The following is a 21,011-nucleotide window of genomic DNA, read 5'->3' on the forward strand; positions in this document are numbered from 1 at the left end:
TTCTTTTTTGACTTAAGTGAGGGGTTTGTATCTGACCGGATTCATCAGGAAGAATATGGTTCTGGCAGCAGAAAAACTTCATTGTCTAGGGCTTAGTCTAGTTGCTCTCTCAATCACTAAGGACTTCAGTTTCTCCATCTTTGAAGTAGGGATAATGCCAATCTCATGTAAATCATCTAACATGGCTCCTAGTCCAAAGAAGACTAAAAACAAGTGTTATTTCCATCAAGCCCTCAGTTTCCTGACCTGTAACATGGATGAACATTGAGACACACCTTGCTGAGTTGTTTTGAGTGTTAAATAGGAGAATAGAGAATTTAACAAATAAATGGGACACAAAGGTTCTTCCGAAGCAATCTTGGTTCCTTTTAGAGTCATGCTTCACTTATACCACTAGATGGCGTCATCAACACGGCCAGCTTGCTAAGATGGTTCTGTCTGAAGTCCTAAGCGAAAGGGGATCCCTGCTTCATTTTCTTCCTCTGAATGTAATAAGTGTGGCAACAATTATCACGGTTTAGCTTTCATTTTTTATAAATAAATTATGTAAATCATTTATTACTGTCAGAGCTTTTCTTAGGCAATAGACTTGCCCTGAGGAATGGTTGGAAGTGGGACCCAGGAGCCAGAGAGGTCTTTCTGAAACACAAACTTGACCTGCCTATACTAAAAACCCTTCTGTAGCTTGCTATTACACACAGAGGTATTGTTCAACATTTTTACTTCAAATTAAACCTTACTCTGGAAATGAGTATGTAAAATAAGTCACTCAGGTGGAGGGAGAGGGGCCCCAGGTCCTGCCTCTCGGGAGCTCCAGGAAACGAGGCTCAAGAGCCACTGCAGGATGAAGCTTGTGCCTTTTAACAAGGCGTATAGGGCCCTCTGCTGTGTGGAGCCTGCCTATTACACCAGCCCATCTCTTGCCACTCATAGCTTTGCACTTGACCCTCAGCATCCATGAGCTACTGAGTTCCCTGTACATGTCACCTGATTTTTGCCTCCATTCCTTTGCCCATGCAGTCCCCTCTACTTCAACCTCCCTTCCCCAACTGACTCATCTGTTAAGGCTCAGTTTGGGCTTTACCTTCTCCAGGAATTCTCCTCTGACCTTATCTAGTTTGTTTTTCAATAGTTCATTTATGTTTCTGACTCCTCTTCTGTCTATGAGGTTTCTGAGTGCAGGAGATGTGTCTTCCTTGTGTCTATTGTAGGGAGGCAGGGCAAATGAAAGAACTCAGTTTGTTTTCGGTAAACAAATAAATGAATGAGTGTTAAGTAGAGGGAGAGCAGTTCAGGTGGATGAGATGGTAGGAGATGAAGACGTAGAAGTGGGAAAGGAAAAGGGTGCTTCAGGGAGTGGATGGCTTGAATCTGGGAGTAAGGGGGGCACTTCCCAGGCTCCAGGGTGAGCCTCCCACGGGAGACCAGGGTGAGCTCTCTCCTCTCAAAGCCCCAGTGGTAGCCCTCATGAGGAGTCACGGGGGGTGGGGGATTGTAACTCCTTCAGCCATATGACAGCTGTAAGAGAAGCTGCAGCAGTGGCCTCTTCTAAGAATCTTCAGGAGCCTTGGATTGAGGGTCTAGAGCCATACAGGCTGCACCTAAAGGCAAGGACCCTGCCAGCGATGACCCCTGCCAGAATTCTCTTTTCCCTTCCTCTTCTGTGACAGAAAGATACCTGAGAGTGTCCTCTGCGGGTACCTGAGAAGGATAGGAAAAAGTCCCTCCGGGTTAGTGAAGGTGACCTTTCTGTGATAGGCTGATATAGGCGAAGCAGCCAGTATAGTTCCGGGGGAAAATCCTGCAGGGATAAAGGGGCAGAGAAGCAGGCAGGTGACTCTGGTTCCTTGTGGTTTCAGGTATGGGCGTCAGTCCTGAGCTAGCGCTGTGTGTGGGACCCAAAAGAGCTGACCACAAAGCTGTCACCCTTCGGTCTCTAGCCTTATAGGGCATGAAGCTTTCAAAACACTGGGAGATTTGCTTTCCCCCTAAAAACAGCAATGGAATTGCCGTGCTCCCTTGGTTCCAGGTCGGCCTTTTGAGGTATTATGTCGCCTTCCCGTTGCCTCATCCTGAGCCTTTCCCATGAGGACGGCACCACAGTGTCCTGTCATCTGGCCCCTGAACGTGGAGTCTTTACTTGCTCACGCCTGTGAGGTTAGAAAGCCCTGCAAATCTTAGTTTGAAGGTCTCTGGCCAATTCGTACCCTACCCCACCCTCCAAGGTAACGCTGGGAAAGAGGCTGCCCATTTCCTGAAAACTGGCTACCTCAGGGCTCTGTACTTCTTCAGATACTGTGGCTTCTGAGGGATTTCCCTCAACTTTTGCGCTTCTGACATGACTCGCCAGGGCCAGTCTCCCAGGTACCTGGACCTTTTTCTCTAGGCTGTCCACCAACATAGGTCAGAGCCAGGTTATGCTCTCACAGGCATGAAGGGACTCTGGACACATAACAGGGAGGGTGTGGGAGCCCCAGAGGAGGGACCTCTAACCCCCCTGGCATTCCTACAGGCACAGGGCTTCAGATGTGCCCCTGGGACCCACTGAGGCATGTTAGTTGCTCCCCCAAACTGTGTAGGGGGACATCCTGGTAACAAGCCCTGTTTTACCTTATGTGTGAGAGCTGGCAAAGGATAGAGAAGAGTGTTGAGAAAGCAGAGATGGAATTCTAAATCCTCCAAAAGGAGGAATTCCACTGATGGGTAAGTGCAGCTCATGGCCGGCTTTGCTCACATAACCCAGGGCTCCAGGGAGGCAAATGCCTTCCTCTCTCAATTTCAAACAAGAACCCCCCTGAAGGGCAGAGGGGGCTCTTGGCCTGAAACTGGGAGGGAAGCCACTTGGAATTTATTTTTTGTTGAATTTTTTCTTCATTTTCCTTCTGAGAGGGTCCCCAGGCATCCAAACAATGCCTCTGCAGGCAGCCTGGCACGGCTGTCATAAAATGCAACTGAAATCCGTATCTATGGAAACAGGCTGGCTCCTTTTGCCTCTCTCACTCCCCGCTTCTGCGTTGGCCAGGATGGGTCTAGACTCCGGGCCCTGCGCTCTGATGTAAGGGCTGCTCCAGCCGCGCCCTGACCATCCTCTGGGGTCCACCCACCTCTTACCTTCTCCTATCAGATACAGACGAGGTGCCAGGAGGAGGGTGACCTCAGTGTGGCGGCAAAGCCTCAGGCGGTCCCAGAGAGACAGTGCAGAAGGAAGAGTGCTTGTGTGCAGGGATTCCAGGGAAGGCAAGCAGGGCAGCTCAGTGGGGACATAGCAGACCTGGGTACCCAGACCTCGATGCTCCTACCCTGGCTTCTGAGCTCCAGGCCCGGACATTTACCCAGTCAACAAAATGTATTCCCTGCCTCCTTCCACTCACCCCAGGCTTGGCTAGGATTCTCTGGGCCTTTCTTTCCTTTGCCTAAAAAGGTAATTCATTATTCCTTAGGGGTCATATGTGATGGTGTTTGGTTTGAGAGGTTTATTTATTTATTTGGATTTGAGACAAATGAAAAGCAGTCTGCTTCAACTTGGCCGAATGGACCAAAATGGAAACAAAGACAGCAGAACTCTCTTTTCCTCCCCAGTCCTGACCTGCTGACTTACTAACCCACAAGTTTTCTTGCAGAGGCAACGTACCTAAGAATATGATACAAATGAATTTATTTACAAAACAGAAATAGATTCACAGACATAGAAAACAAACTTATGGTTACCAAAGGGGAAACGGGGGGTGGGGGAGAGATAAATTAGGAGTTTGGGATTAAAATATACACAGTGCTATATATAAAATAGATAACCAACAAGGGCCTACTGTATAACAAAGGGAACTGTATTCAATATCTTGTAACAATCTATAATGGAAGAGAATGTAAAAAAAGAATACATATATTTATATATGTATAATTGTATCACTTTGCTGTACATCTGAAACTAACACAACAGTGTAAATCAACTATATTTTAATAAAAATTTTTAAGAAACCAGACACTGCAGAGAGTTCTAGTTTGTCTGTGCGGGAAGTTGTCTGGGAGGCGAGGGGGGGCAGGGTGATGATATTTGGAGACCTCGCCATTCAGGCAAAACATGTCATTTAACAGTCAGAGCTTCTAAGCAAATTGTTTCCATTCCACCTGCGTGCCTCTGCCTGGGGAAGTCCAGGAAAGCTTCTAGAACACCACAGGGATTGGCCTTGCGTCACTAGGGGGCGATGCTGTCTCTCTTTTGCTCCAGGCACAGTTTTTAGGACAACTTCAGACAGTGGGCCAAGAGAGAAGCCAATTCCAGGTCTGTGAGGGAGTCGAGTGAGCCTTATTTATCACACCAGAATAGATGCGCATGGTCTCAGTGGGACAGGCTGAGATGATAGGAAATGCAAAGGGGCAAGACCTGGGCCTTATTTGGGGTACTGTGTATTGTGTGACCACATCTCCTGGGCTAGTCTTCTGGTGTCCTCCCTGGTGGAGTTGGATGCCCCAGAGGACATCCTCCATCCACCCCCTGCCTTCCTTTTCTTCCTACTCACTAGCCCCTTTCATCACTGAAATATTCGTCCTGTCTCCCACAGTCCCCCAAACCCCAAACCACCAAACCTCAGAGTTTCTCTGCTACATCTCCCTTCCCTCTCCCAGACTTGCTCCTGTTTCCTCTTGTCCTGCACAATTCTGCTATATCCCTGATTATACCACGGGCAATATTCGATCATAAAAAGGCAAAAGTAGACTGTATAGAGTGTTGGTTCATGTGATGGCAAAGCAAAGGATAAACTGGAGCAGATGGCAGACCCCGATCTCGGAGATTAGAGGCACAGGAGACAGAAGCATTCTGGGGCCATTCTGCTTAGAGTAACGGAGGGTCCATTCTAAGAGTCAAGGCTGAGATGGTGTGAATTTAACTCATCCACCTGAACGCTACAGAAAGCCTCTGTTGCTGGGGGCAGGGTTGGTGGATCTGCTGGGGCCGTGGAAGGTGGTCGGAGGGGGCTTTCTCTGCTGTGAGCTACCTACCATTAGCCTTGCCCTCCAAAAGCCCGGTGGCTGATCCCAAGCGATAGCCTGCATCAACAGAGACTCCAGCCGCCTACCTGGGAGTTCATTCTCCCCTTGGCCTGTCTGCACACCCCTTAGAGTGGAGACTCCAGAGGAATTTCTCTCCTCACCAGATCCAGCAAGCACGTTTGCCCCACCTTCTGCAGGATGAGGGGGTCTTGCATGGAAGACCCCGTAGTTAGAGTTCATCACTGGCTTTCTCAACGTGGTCTAGTATTTTCTTTGTTCTCAGATGCTAAAATCAGACAGCCTGGCTCTGAGCCTCCCACTCACTAGCTATGCGATATTTGGCAGGTTAACTCTCTGAAGTCTCAGTTTTATCATCTGTAGATGGGGATGCTTGTTATGGGGATTTAATGAGATAATCTCTGTAAAGTACTTGGCCCGATGGCTGGCACATAAATGGTCGTTATCATTATCTGGAAATGCAGTAAAGTGTAGTGGCTAAGCCAGCTGGCTCAAATCTGGACTCTACCACTTACTAGCTGTGTGATATCGAGCAAACCATTTAATCTCTCTGTGCCTCAGTTTCCTGATATATAAAATGCAGTTTAATAATAGCACCTACGTCATAGAGTACTTGTTAGGATTGAAGAGCTAATGCATGTAAAGCACTGAAAACAGGTTCTGGCACATAGTAAGTACCCAAAGGAGGCTAGCCCTCATTGCCTGTGGAGCTGTGGGTTAGATTATCCAAAAGTGATCTGCATTTGGCTCTGGAATGCTATGATGTGTGTTTTAGGAGAATTATTTCAACTTACTCTGCACTAAGATGAATCTTTGCTTGTTGCTTATACAACTAGTTAAATGGTGGGGCCGGGGACTCAGTACACAGTTGAGGGAAGCTTGTTAGAGATACAAGATGTGACACAGAGAGTTCAGAAAACAGATCCTTTTGAGGTGCTTGCATGGCACCTTTTCACCAGTGGTCCTGGATAGTTTATGTTTTACTATATATCAATGTGGAGAGACAGATTTTATTGTCACACCAGTTTTGCAGGTGGACAGATAGGTGAAAGAGACAGATTATGTGCCCTGCCCCAAACTTGCAAAGGCAGGGTCTGTACTCCACCCACACACCAATTGCATTTAAAAATAAAAATTAATCAAAGCAGCTTTTGGCATTGCCTGACAGGACAGGCCATCTACAGTGTGTATGACATGTCATTCAGCCCTGTTGGCAGCCTCAGGCACAGCTGCAGTGCATCTGGGGTAACGCCAGGAATGAAGCACATCTCAGGGCTTCTATCACACATCCCTGATTATTTATTTATTTTCAGAGTCTCCAATAAGAAAATGTTAAGAAAAAAAGAAAAAGAAAAACAAAAAAAGAAAGAAAGAAAACCTATGGGTAGGAATCAGGAAAGCCCAATAAGAGCAATCTAAAAATTTCTTAAAATTAAAAAAAAAAATGTAATGAATTTTAAGATGCTTTCTAGGTCCTGGACCACTTGGATAAGACAATCTCTAAATTATATTGTTATCTTCTAGGAGGAAGATATTGAAGAATAGAAAGATCAGAATGGGGGTGATGTGCCATCAATCGTTCTAAAAAAGTGAGCAGAATTAATCTGGAGAAACAACCTATTAGAGTTGACAACTGTTTAAGTAAAACTGATGACATGGAATTGGGAAGAAAATACTCTGCTCTCTTCTTTTTTTATTTTTTTATTTTTAGAAATTCACGTTCTTTTATTTTTATTTATTTATGACTGTGTTGAGTCTTCGTTTCTGTGTGAGGGCTTTCTCTAGTTGCGGCAAGTGGGGACCACTCTTCATCGCGGTGCGCGGGCCTCTCACCATCGCGGCCTCTCTTGTTGCGGAGCACAGGCTCCAGACGCGCAGGCTCAGTAATTGTGGCTCACGGGCCCAGTTGCTCCGTGGCATGTGGGATCTTCCCAGACCAGGGCTCGAGCCCGTGTCCCCTGCATTGGCAGGCAGATTCTCAACCACTGCACCACCAGGGAAGCCCTCTGCTCTCTTCTTAAATGAGATGATGATCCATTAGCAGAGAGAGTTAAGGGGGGGTCTATAGTCCTTTTCTGATGATCTGTGGAGCAGTAGCCTGGATTATCCAAAAAGATACTTACTTTTGGCTCTGGGAAATGTCATGACATTTGTTCTGGCAGTAGATTAATTTTCCAACTAAACTTGTTAGCTTGATTAAAAATATTTTATTAAAGATTGATGGGCATATGGGTGTTGTAACTTCTCTTTATTCAACAAATATTTATTGAGTACCCACTTTGTGCCAGGCGCTGGGTTAGGAGCTGGAAATACAATGTTACACTAGTTAGACATGGTCCCTGTCCTCCTAGAGATAGACATGGACCAAATAATATGTATAAGTAATGGATTAATTAATATGTTCTCAATGAAGAAGACATAGGGAGAGTTAAACATACATACAGTGAAGAACTGGCCTTCCCAGAAGGTTAGAAGTATGAAAGCCCTTTGAAAACTGTGAAGTGCTAACTGAAACATAGAGCAATCCCCTGCTCTGTCTTTGTCTAGACTCATGGTTAGTCTCTGAATGGACACAAGGTTGCTCCTGCTTAAAGTCTGGGCCACTGTTTCTGCTGGAACTTTCTCTCTTGAAGGAGGCCAACTTCCTTCTCCAAACTCTACATGTGAATGTGAAAGGCCCCAGGGTTGGGTGGGATTAGGTTAAGAAATTATTCTGTCCATTACTGGAGCAGAGAGATCGGTTCAGCTGTATGAATTCATCACCCAGCTTGGTTGGAAATCTGACACACAAGAAGAAAGCACAACAACTTCTCGATCAAAATTATAAGTCAGAAGGTCTGCTACTGTCCCTCACTCATGCTATCAGGGACTGACACAACGTAGTTCTTATTCACCAATAATATCCTAAGAGTTAGACATAGGTGGATGTGAATGTCAATGTTATTATGAGAATGAAAACAGTACACGCCTAAAATTGAAGACTCTTTTTTTCTAATAGTTAGCACTTAGTAAATATACATTATATGGCTTGCACCTTTACATTTATCATTTCGTTTAATCATGTAAGCCCTATAAAGTAGCTTTTTTATTCCCATTGTACAGATGGGGGAATGGAGGTTAAATACATTGATTCACTTGTCCAAGGTCACAGTGCTAAGAAGTGACAGAATCAGGATTTATACTCAAGTCCTCCTGAACTTTAAAGCCTGTGTTTTTTCCATCACGTGGTACTTGTCCTTTGGAGAATGTAGAGATAGAGATAACAGCTGGAGTTCAAGACCCTGGTAACATTATTTGCTTTCCCTTGATAAAGAGACAAGCAGGGGAGGGGAGGAAAGAGTCTACAACTGAGCTTTAAATTGAGGATTAGTGGAAGCAGATCCTACATCATTTTAAGTTCAGCATGTTTTATTGGGTGGGCCCTGGAATGAAAGGCTAGGAAATAAGATGTCTGCTCTGAGATGGGGGCAGAAGATCCTGTACTCTCACATGCCCATTAAAGCGAGAGAGAAAATATAATGAGTCAGGAGAGGGCTTGGATAAAAGAAACCGAGATACATAACTGGCAAATATAAAAGAGCATAAAAGGGACCAAGACGCAGAGGATCACAGCAAAAAGGGACACATAGCTCATCGCCAAGCTGGAGTTATTTCTGTTTGGAGAGACACCAAAGTCCTCCCCTTCCCCTTGTCCCTTAGTCTTGGGAATGTGAAACTCCGGGGGTCATTCATGCCAACTCCATCTCCTTTATGGCTCCTTGTATAATTAGATCCAACCTTTTAAGGAAGAGGGCCCTGGCAGATATGTCTCATGGTTTATACATAACCCAGTACCTTTCATGCTTCCTGCTGTAAATTTTTGCTTATAAATTGCATTTTTGAAACCCTATTGTAGCCATTCCTGGGGGTGGGGAATTCCTTTGTAAACAGACCAGTCGGCTGCTATTTGGCTGACTGCTATAGTAGATTGGAAGAAGAGGCTGTAGAAGAACTGTGCAGGGAGAGCAAAGTAAGAACCTTGAGTAGATTAGTGTCCCGGGACTTTTGGTCTCCAATCTTCCTTCATTTTGTTCTGTCTGTAAGAAATCAACCTTGGGGGACTTCCCTGGTGGTGCAGTGGTTAAGAATCTGCCTGCCAATGCAGGGGACACGGGTTCGAGCCCTGGTCCAGGAAGATCCCATATGCCGCAGAGCAACTGAGCCCGTGCACCACAACTACTGAGCCTGCGCTCTAGAGCCCGTGAGCCACAACTACTGAGCCTACATGCCACAAATACTGAAGCCCACGCACCTAGAGCCCGTGCTCTGCAACAAGGGAAGCCACTGCAGTGAGAAACCCACGCACCGCAACGAAGAGTAGCCCCTGCTCGCCCCAACTAGAGAAAGCCTGCGCGCAGCAACGAAGACCCAACACAGCCTAAATAAATAAATAAATACATTTACAAAAAAAAAAAAAAAAAAAAAAGAAATTGACTTTGGACTGCCTTCTCCTCTGAGTCCTCTCCATGTGCCTTATAAAATGTTAAACTTCCGGCCGTATGATTTTGCCTGTTGCCATTTCTTCTATTCTTAGAAATGAAAAAGCTTTGCCCCAAAGGGATCTTTTTTTCTCCCTCATGTTAGTTTTAAGTTTAATAATTTTTATAACCTCTTTAAACTGGCCTTTTTTCCACTAGCATAGTCAAATAGAGTTCGCGATTGTACCTGCTTAGGAGTTAATTAGCTTAGCTTAAGAATGGACTTAATGTGGCTCTAACGTTAACTTAAGAACCACTGAAATAATAACCATAATAATGATAACACTGAATATAGTCAATGAAAGAAAATTGTACTGCAATAGGGGATAGTGGCTGATTCATTTGTAGTATTTGTTTCAACACACTTAGCTGTTGGTCTGACAAAGATCTAAAACCCATCATTCTTGACAATCTGTTCAAAGTCTGAAAGTGTTTACAACGAAGATGATCACCCTTGTCTCTTGAAAAACTTGAAAAAAGAAAAACAGTTAGTTATCCCCTTATTTTGTTGGGATAATCCCATCCTAGCCATACCTCTATTATGGAGTTTATTAAATTGCATTATAATTATTGGTTAACTTAGCTAGCACCTCCAATAAAATGCAAGTTCCTTGAGGGCATATTAATTAAAATTCATGTCAGTAAAATTTCACTGATCCTTAAATAGTGTCCAAAAATTCCTTGAGGGCATATTAATTAAAATTCATATCAATAAAATTTCACTGATCCTTTAAGTAGTAGCCAAAAATTCACTAACAAAAAAATGAGGGGTCAAATTAATTAGGTTAATGAAATAATTGGGGCTAGCCAGTGCAGTCAGTCAGCAGGGAGTTCCCATCCAAATTTATCACCACCTGGCTGAGTTTTGGCAACTCCTGGTGGCAGTTATCTTTTCTAGCTTAAATATTGATGGGGATGCTTCCGGGTCCTATTGTTGAAATTTCTAGGGCAAGAGCAATAATTCTAGCAATCTCCTGGTTAGTAGTGCCCGTTTCTTGGCCCAATTCAAGTAGATACATCCAGAAGATACTGGGGATGCTGGAATTCATTCTCTACTTCTCTGCTTCCAAAGGCAAATTTATCTATTATTTCCCCAATTTTTCCCCATCCTGCCTTCACTTTCATTCCACATTCCTTCTCTTTTCCCCAAATTAAAAACAAAACAAATTAGACTATTATATTTGAGAATGGGGGCTGGATGGAGGATAGGAGCCAACGTTCAATTGTCTTAATTCTAGTTCATTGTCACTGCAGGAATTTTACTGTACTAGGTGCTCAAAAATTGTCAAGCAAATGAATAAATATAGTTTGTCTCACTTAACATCACCAAGCACTAACTTGAACTTCTTTGAAACTTAGACAAAAAAGGTTATAAATAACCAATAGAAGAAATCAACGTTTGGCCCCATTAAATCTTGGGTATCTAGAATACAGATTAGCCAATAAGGTACAATGGCATACTAGCAAGTCTAGATTTAAAAACCTGAAAGAGCTACGTTGCATATACACCAGAATAGCCTAAATTCTATAGTCAAAACTGTGCCTAATTCTAGCCTATAGAGAGGCTTGCATTTGGGTGGAGCTGAAGGTGGCTGTGGTTGTGACTCTGGATTGGATAATTGGTGCCGAAATAGAGCAAAGTGTACTAAAGCTTCCAACATGGTTGATGGCAGGAGCAGAAAATAAATGGCAAAGAAAGAGAAAGTAGACCTTTAATTTTTGAATATATATTATTAGATCCTGGGACCACAGCATTCATCAAATTATGTTGGCAAAGACTGTATGACCATTTGTACATAGAGTGTTGGAAAAAGCATGTTCAGATGTATTGGAACAGTGTCATCATAACAGATCAACAAATCCTGGCCAAAGGTGAACTAATTTAACAAACGATGATGAGACTTAGTATTAATGGTTAGCAGGTTAATTGTCTGTGGTATAAGAAGAAAAGCAAGAACAACTGTGATGGCTGAGACATGTGGAAGTGTTTCCAATTATCACCTGGGTGACTACGGTGGTTTTGGCTCCACTAGGTAAGCAGCTTTGGGAACTGGGGTTTCTTTACATGATACTATCAATTTATACAATATTCCTTTAGAATCATCCACATATTTATCACTTCTGTTGCCTCTTTTCCTTTTTGCATCTCCAATCTACCATCTGGGATAATTTTATTTCTCCCTAAAATACTAACTTTAGTTTTTCTCTCAGTGCTAGCCTACTTTTGATGAATTCTCTGTTTTTGTTTGAAATGGAAGAATTTAAAATTCATTTATGGTGATGGATTTTTTTGTATTTGATGGGTTATAGAATTCTAGACTAGCAGTTATTTTCCTTCAGCACCTTAAATATGTCATTGCCTTCTGGTTTCTATAGTTTCTGGTGGGAAGTCATCTGTCAGTCTTATTTTGCCTCTTTGTAGGTAATGTGATTCCAACTCCCCCTTCCCTTGTCCCCTGTCACAGATTCCTTTAGTTTTTTCTTGGTCTCTGTTTTCAGTGGTTTTGCTATAATGTGCCTAGTTGCGGGTTTTTGTTTTTTCTTGGTTTCATTTTGTTTTTGTATTTATGTTGCTTGGATTCATAGAGATTCTCAATATGGGGCTTGATGCCTTTAATGAGTTTTGGAAAATTCTCAGCTATTATCTCTTCTAATATTGCTTCTTCCCCATTCACTCTCTCCCTTCCTTAAGGACTTAAATATCGTGTCCATTGGACCTTGCACCATGTCCATATGTCTCATGATCTTTTTTGTATTTCTCTCTCTCTCTCTCTCTGTGTCCAGAAATTTTCTATTGATTTTTTTTCTAGTCTGTGAATCTACTTTTCAACTGTGTCTAATGTGCTGTCAAATCTGTCCATTGAATTCTTTTTTTTTTTTTTAGAATGTTTCAGATGGTTAATATTTTATTATTTATTTATTTATTTATTTTTATATTTATTTTTGGCTGTGTTGGGTCTTCGTTTCTGTGCGAGGGCTTTCTTCTAGTTGCGGCAAGCGGGGGCCACTCTTCATCGCGGTGCGCGGGCCTCTCACTATCGCGGCCTCTCTTGTTGTGGAGCACAGGCTCCAGACGCGCAGGCCCAGTAGTTGTGGCTCACAGGCCTAGCCGCTCCGCAGCATGTGGGATCCTCCCAGACCAGGGCTCGAACCCGTGTCCCCTGCATTAGCAGGCAGATTCTCAACCACTGCGCCACTAGGGAAGCCCCCTAATGAATTCTTAATTTAAGTTATTGTATTTCTTTCAGTTTTAGAATTTCCATTTGATTCTTTTAAAAATAGATTCCAGTTCTCTGGAGAAACTTTTCTGTCCTATCTATTTTTTGAATATATTATTCATAGTTATTTTAATTTGATAATGTCAAGATCTGAATCTCTCATGGGTCTGGGTCTGGATCTCTCATGGGTCTCTCATTTTCTGGGTTTTTTCCCTCTTGTTTTTCACACATTTGGTCTTGTCTCATGATGCACCCGTACCTTTTGTTTAAATGCTAGGCATTGTGTATAAAATTGGGATAATTTGAGGTTCTTACTGACATTATTTTACTTCAGAGAATATATACATTTGCTTCTAGCCAAAGTCTAGAGGGAAATTATCCCAATCCAATTGATGATTGAGTTCATTGAGCTTGAGATTTATCCTTTTTGAGATTTATCATTTTTTGTCTATTTCTAGTTCACATTGACTCCTAAAATGTAGCCTTTCAGAGGTCCTAAGTGAAAGCCTAGGGTGTTATCCGAGCTTCTCCTCCTTGGTGAACTCTGACCCCAGTTTTTGTTTCCCCAATGTTTAAGGCTGCCAGTGGCTCTGCTCAGTCTCCCAGCCTCACACACAGCACTTTAGAATCAACAAGTGTGTCTAGGAGAAGAGTGAAGCTGAACGTTGTACTCATCTCTCCCTTGTCAAATTCTTTGTCCTCAAGTGTTTGATGCCTTGGTAGATCTCTGAACCTTCAAATTGATGTTTTTCTTTCAAATATTTTATCCAGATTTTCTAGCTGGAAGGAGAATTGATCTGTACAGGTTCCAGTCACAGCTGGAAATCTCAATTATGTCAATTTCAAATATGAATTTTCCAGATACCTCTGATGTGGTCAGTCTGTATTGAGCTCAGCAGTAAACCTGGCTTATAATGCCCATATTGCATTAAGAATAAACAACAACAACCCAACAACAATAACAACTTACTTTAGGTTAGGTGCCCAGGGTAGCATGAGGATGCTTTTTCATGATCCAGTAATCAGTATGGCCCGCCAGCCCTGGTCCAAGGTACTACTGTAAGGAAAGAGAAATCCACCCCCCTTTCTATCCCTTCTTCTCAGAAAATCTATAATCTCTCCATCAGGGTAGAATCCCTGCTTGATTTAGCCTTGTCACCACAGCACTTATAGTATCTTGCACAAGGCTTGTGCACGTGTTCGATGACTTGCCCCTCCATTACTTTCTTTTACGTAGTAGCTTGAGCAAGATCTCATTATCCAGTGTAACAATAGCAGTCTTGCGGTTTGCAGACTTGTATTCTTGCCACTGTGTGACACAGGGAAAATAATTTCCTCTCTCTGGGACCCAGTTTCCTTATCCACAAAATGAGAGGTTTGGACTAGATGCTTTTAAAGAGTTCTTACAGCTTAAATTGTAAATATTTATAAATATAACCATCCTAGCCATATTTCAATCTTTAAAATAATTTTAATAAATGAATTTCTAAGTGACAGGATATGTGCGGGATGATTTTGAAGTAAGAATTCCTTCCCCTAGGAAGTTGTTCCCATCATCATAGAGCTAAAAAATTGATTTGATTATCTACTATTTCTACCTGGAAGGAAGAACACTTACTGGGAGCTTGCTGTGTGTCAGACACTGTGCTAGTGATTCTCAGCCTTCATTCTCCACTAGAAACTACTGTGGAAATTTATACACTGTCCAGACTGCATCCCCAGAGACTTTTTAAAATGACCTAGGTGGGGCCAGGGATTAGTACTTTTTGAAAGCTTCCACATTCTAATTCTAATGTATAATCAGGATTTAGAACCACTGTGCTTGGCACAATGATGCTTACTGCATCCTTACAACAACCAGATGAGGTAAGTGTTACCAATTCTATCTTATAAGTAAGGAAACTGAGCTCCATTAAAGAAAAGAGTCTGGCTCATGGCTACACAGCCAGTAAGTCTGATCTTTTGATTGCAAGTCGAGAGCACTTTCCTCACTCAGCAAACACTGATCGAATATTTTCCAAGTTCAAGATGCTAAATTAGGTGCTTGGAGGGATGCAAAGATGACAGGGATATGGTCTCTGCTCTCCAGGTGAAAGAACCCTGGGCCAAATGCCTATTAGTTAATTAGGTGTTTTTATACACATTGTCTGTTTTAATTCTAAGAATTACTCTCTAATGGGGAATATCATCAACTCGAATTTAATACGAGGAAGAGGAGAGTCAGAGAAATTCAACAGTTCAGTAACTTGCCTAACTCCAAATAGAAGTAACAAGTGATAGAGCCTGGATTTGAATCCAGATCTATCCGTCTCCAAAAGCTGCTTCACCAGGATTTGTACTTTAGTAAAATAGGTGGGAAACATACATATATTATGAACTGGCATACAATTAAGTGTAATAACAGAGCACAACCTGGGTTAGGGAAGGCTTCTTGAGGGATGTAGCAGTGCTTTGGTATCTGACTTCTGAGGGATTTCCACCTCTGCCTTCTCCTGTAGAATGTAACTACCAGGATATTTTGAAGAGTATGATAAATGTAATCATGTCAATGGTTTCCTATAGAATTGGTAAGAAGGACAACCCTTTAATATCCAATTAGCAAGTGGAAAAACATCTTCTCCAGCAAAACACAGGGTGATCCTGGCATCAGAAATCAAGTCAGTATCACCCTGGTCAGGGGATTAATCTATACTGCCTCATAACCCTGGAAGGAGGCTGGACCCAGCCTGAATGAAGACTTTAATTGGCAGTAGTATCCATCTCCTCATCTGGAGCACTGCAGCTCAGTCATTTGAGACATGTTGCTTGGCCCTGAAGGCTCAGGGTCCTGCTATTCTCTTCTCTAACCTGGTAGTTAGGACCCTCCATGTTCTGGGCCAAGATTTGTCTTCACTGAGTGAGAGAGCATGCCATGGATGTCTCCTGGCCAGCAGAACCTAGAGAATCACAAACCCAGTCACTACATATACTTTGTGTATGATCATACTATAGTACAGTGGTTAAGAGAAGAGTCCTTAGAAACAGATCTGGGCTTGAATCTTGATCTTGCTGCTTACTAGCAAATTACATTTACTCTCTGAGCTTCAGTTTTCTCATTTTAAAGTGTTAATAACAATACATAGCCGTAAGGTTTTTGAAAGGAATGAATAATATAATGTACTTAAGATACCTAGGCCGGTATATACATAGCACATAGTAGATATGCAGTAAATATCAATGATAATAAAGTATACTTTTCTAAGTTTGGCTTTTGGTTCTGGGAAATCATTTCATCATGCTCAGTTTCCATTTTAAAAAGAGGGAGAAAGAGATCTGTCCATCTCGTAAACCTAGCTTGATTGAGATAATTGGTTTACAAGAATAGAGAAGATTTCAAGTGACTATATAGTTCATTCCTCTGTCTACAAGCATTGCCTGATTACATTTTTAAATGTCCCAGATAGATGAGAATCTATCCTACTTTAAAAGATTTACAGGAAAGGGATACAAATTACAAAACTGCTGTGTTGAACAACTGAGCAAACCCTTTCTTAGAGCTAATCTAAATCCTTAGTGCTAAAGCCTAGATTTATTTCTTCTCATCACTTTGCTAGATGAGTAAATTCCGGACAGAAACCATGTCTATTTTGCTCACTATGTTATTCCTAGCACTTAGCACATAATAAGAATTTGGTATTTGTTAAATAAATGAATGGATGAAAGAGAACCTCAAAATTCTGAAATTGAATTATAGAATACTAGAGTTTGATGAAAACATAGATGTTGACTAGCCCATCCCCAGGCCAAAGACAGAGCCATCTTCTCCAGATTCTTGGTAAGGACTCTTACTGCTTGTATTTCGATACTTCAGTGACGGTTAACTCACTTCTTTGAGATAACCTATTCATTATTAAACAACTCTGATTATTAAAATTTTACTTAGGTAGAGCTAAAAAATTGATTTAATTATTGTTAGGTATCTGTGCATTTTCTCTTCATGAGTCCTTCCTGATTTCTTATCTTTCAGGATAATAACATTTTAACCTTTTCTTGTGGCTTTTTTTTTTTCCTGCCTCCTTGTTCTGGGTATCTAATCCCAATACTCTCCAAGGTCTTCAATGCCTTCTTAGCTGGGAAGCTGGGAAATAGGCTAACGTAAAATAAGAAATGTTTCCAGAGATTTAATCTACAATCTGAACATGCTGGTCCAATTTCAGTGTCCATCAGTTCAATTCCTGTTCAGGAAATTACATCCAACTGATGAAAATCCAAAATAAATAGAAAATCTTAAAGCAGCCAGATGCAGGGAGTGGACAAATTAGATATAGGAGAACAAAGAAAAAATTAGAGTTGACTTCTCATAAGAAACAATGGAGGCTAGAAGAAAATGGAATGACATATGTAATAGGTGGGGAAAAAAACCCCTGTCAACCAGAATTCAACATTCTGTGGTAACATCCCTAAAATCTGAGGTGGAATAAAGCATTTTTAGATAAATAAAAGCTGAGAGAATTTGTTGCCAGCAGACCTGTATTACCAGAAATGCTAAAGGATACTTATTAGGCTAAAGGAAAATGATACCAGATGAAGATTTGGATCTACAGGAATGAATGAGGAACATAAATATGTAGGTAAATGTAGAATACTATCTTATTTTTTTTCTCTTAATTTCTTTAAGAAAAAAGTGACCACTTAAGACAAAACGAAAAAATATATTGTGGGGTATATAATATAAGTAGAAGTATAGTATATGACAATAATAGCACAGAGAATGAGGGAGCGAATGGAAACAGAATGTTGTAAGATTCTTACATTTCATGTGGAATAGTACAATATTAATTCTAAGTAGACTATGATAAGTTAAGGGCACTTATGGTTATATCTAGCGCAACTACTAAGAGGAAAAAAACCCCAAAGAGATAAAGCTTAAAAGCCAATAGATGAAATAAATTAGAATACCAAAAATGTTCAATTAATCAAAAAAACTAAAAGGCTGGGAAGGAGAAATAGAGAGGGAAAAAATCCAGATGGGACAAATAGAAAAGAAATAGCAAGTGGTAGACATAAACCCAATGATCTTGATAATTACATTAAATGAATATGGACTAAATACTTTATTTAAAAGACAGAGAGATTTTTTTCAGATGAGAAAAAAACCCAAGGCTCAATTATACATATCTAGAGGAGACATAGTTTAAATACAAAGAACACACACATAGATTCACAGTCAAAGGATGGAAAAAAAGATATACAATTAAACAGTAGTATAAGCAACTTGATGTGGTTATATTAATATCAGTAGACTTAAGTCAAGGAGTATTTCCAGAGATTAAGAGGGATGTTTCACAAATGACGAAAGGGTCAATTCATCAGGAAAACATAACAATCCTAAATATAAATGCATCTAATAACAGAAGCAAAACGTGGCAGAACTAAAAGGACAAAGGGACAAATATCCAATTATAGTGGGAGATTTTAATAATATTCTCTAAGTAATTTATAGAACAAGTAAATAAAAAAATCAATAAGGATAAAAAGCTTAGAACAACACAATCAACAACTTGACTTAACTGACATTTATAGAACACTCCACCCTATTACAGCAGAATAAACATTCTTTTCAAGAGCCCAAGGAACATTGACCAAGTTGGACCATAAGGTAAGCCATAAAATAGCTCTCAGTACTTTGAAAAGATTACTATCTTACAGAATATATTCTCTGACTATAATAAAATTAAATTAGAAATCAATAACAAAAAAGTAACAAGAAAAATTCTCAAATATTTGAAAATTAAACAACACATTTATAAATAATCTGTGTCTCAAAGAAGAAATCACAGGAGATACTGGAAAATAGTTTTCACTGAACAAAACAAAATGTTGGCATATATCTAAATAAATGTTTGAAGAGAAAATAAAAGCTTTAAATACTTTTTTTTATAGAAAAGAAGAAATGTTTAAAATCAATGATCTACATTTCCACCTTAAGAAACTAGAAAAAGAAGAACAAATTAAACACAAAGAAAATAGAAGGCAGGAAATAATAAAGAGCTAAAGTCAATTAAATAGAAAAAAAAAGGCAAATAATGGAGAAAGTAATAAAGCTAAAAGTTGGTTCTTTGATAAGATTAATAAAATTCACAAATCCCTAATAAGGCTGATCAATGAAGAAAACTCCAAAATTAGGAAAGAAAGAAAGAACATAATTACATATGCTACAGATATTAAAAGGACAATAAGAAAAATTTTATAAATAATTTATGCCAATAAATATGACAATTTAGATTAAAATAGATAAAGTCATTGAAAAAAACAACAAATGGACTCAGGAAAAACAAAAAAATTGGAAAAAAAGTTCTAATTATAAGCCTTTTCATGAAGAAAACGGCACGTCCTTATGGTTTTATGGTGAATTTTATCAATCATCTAAGCAGGAAAAATACTATTCCTACATAAACTCTTTCTGAAAACAGAGGAGGAGAGAACACTTCCCAAATTATTTTATGAAGTCAGCATTTCACTGATTCCAAAATCAGAAGAAAAGACTTCACAAGACAGGAAAACTGAAGACTGTTACCTTTCGAGAACATAGATTTAAAAAAAATCCTCAACAAAGTACTGGCATACTAAATCCAACAATGTATGAAAGGATAATTAAAAAAATTTTTTTAAGGATAATTTATTAAGACCAAGTGGAGTTTATCACCAAAAATACAAGGATAGTTTAATGTTTGAAAATCAATCAGTATAATTCACCACATTTAGAGAATAAAGAAGAAAAATGATATGATCAACTCAATAAATACAGAAAAAAATTGGAAAAAATCCAACACTCATTCACGATTAAAATGCTCACCAGAGAAGGAATAGAACCTCTTCAATCTGATAATAGGCATCAATGAAAAATTCTACAGCTAACATCACATTTAATAGTAAAATATCGAATGCTTTTCTCCTCAGATCAGAAAAATGCTCCCTTTACTTCTACTCACTATTATATTGAAGGCCCTAGGCAGTACAATATGGCAAGCAAAAGAAATAAAAAGCATATAATTTGAAAAAGAAGAAAAAAAACTATCTTTATTCTCCAATGGCATTATTGTGAATTCTAAGGAATCTAAAAAAAAAACCCAAAACCACAAAACCCTACTGGAACTAATAAGTGCACTTAGAAAGTCATAGAATACAAAGTCAATATGAAAAGATCCGTTATGTGTGTATATACTAGCAGCAAAATATTGGACAATAAAATTTTAAAATATTGTTACAATAGTGTCAAAAACATCAGATACTTAGGAATAAATTTAATAAAAGTGCAAAATATCTACCCTGAGAAGTACAAAACATCACTGAAAGAAATTAAAGAAGACCTAAACAAATAGAGAATTATATCATGTCCATTGACTGGAAGACTCAGTATTGCTAAGGTGCCCATTCTCTGCAAATTGATCTATAGATTTAATATAATCCTAATCCAAATTTTAGTGGGTTTTAAAAAAAAATAAATTGACATGTTGATTCTAAAATTTATGTAAAAATCCAAAAGACTTGAATAGTCAAGATAATATGAAAAAAAACCACCCAAATTTGGGGAGTTTCCATTATCTGATTAAATAAATATTTTAAAACTATAATATTTAACACAGTGTGGCACTGATATAAACATAGAAAAATAGATTAATGAAAGAGAATATAGAGTCCAGAAAGAGACCCATACATATATGGTCAATAGATTTTTGACAAATTATCAAGTCAATTCAATAGAGGAAAGGAAAATTTTGGGACTTCCCTGGTGGTTCAGTGGTTAAGAATCCACCTGCCAATGCAGGGGACACGGGTTTGAGCCCTGGTCCAGGAAGATCCCATATGCCGCGGTACAACTAAGCCCGTGTGCCACAACTACTGAACCTGCGCTCTAGAGCCCGTGAGCCGGGCTTCTCTGGTGGCGCAGTGGTTGAGAATCTGCCTGCTAATGCAGGGGACATGGGTTCGAGCCCTGGTCTGGGAAGATCCCACATGCCGCGGAGTGACTAGGCCCATGAGCCACAATTACTGAGCCTGCGCGTCTGGAGCCTGTGCTCCGCAACAAGAGAGGCCGCGATAGTGAGAGGCCCGTGCACCGCGATGAAGAGTGGCCCCCGCTTGCCACAACTAGAGAGAAAGCCCTCGCACAGAAACGAAGACCCAACACAGCCAAAAATAAGTAAATAAAAATAAATTTAGAGCCCGTGAGCCACAACTACTGAAGCCCGAGTGCCACAACTACTGAAGCCCATGTGCCTAGAGCCCA

The sequence above is a fragment of the Balaenoptera physalus genome (assembly GCF_965194825.1).
Source record: "Balaenoptera physalus genome assembly, chromosome: 1".
Lineage (NCBI taxonomy): Eukaryota > Metazoa > Chordata > Mammalia > Artiodactyla > Balaenopteridae > Balaenoptera > Balaenoptera physalus.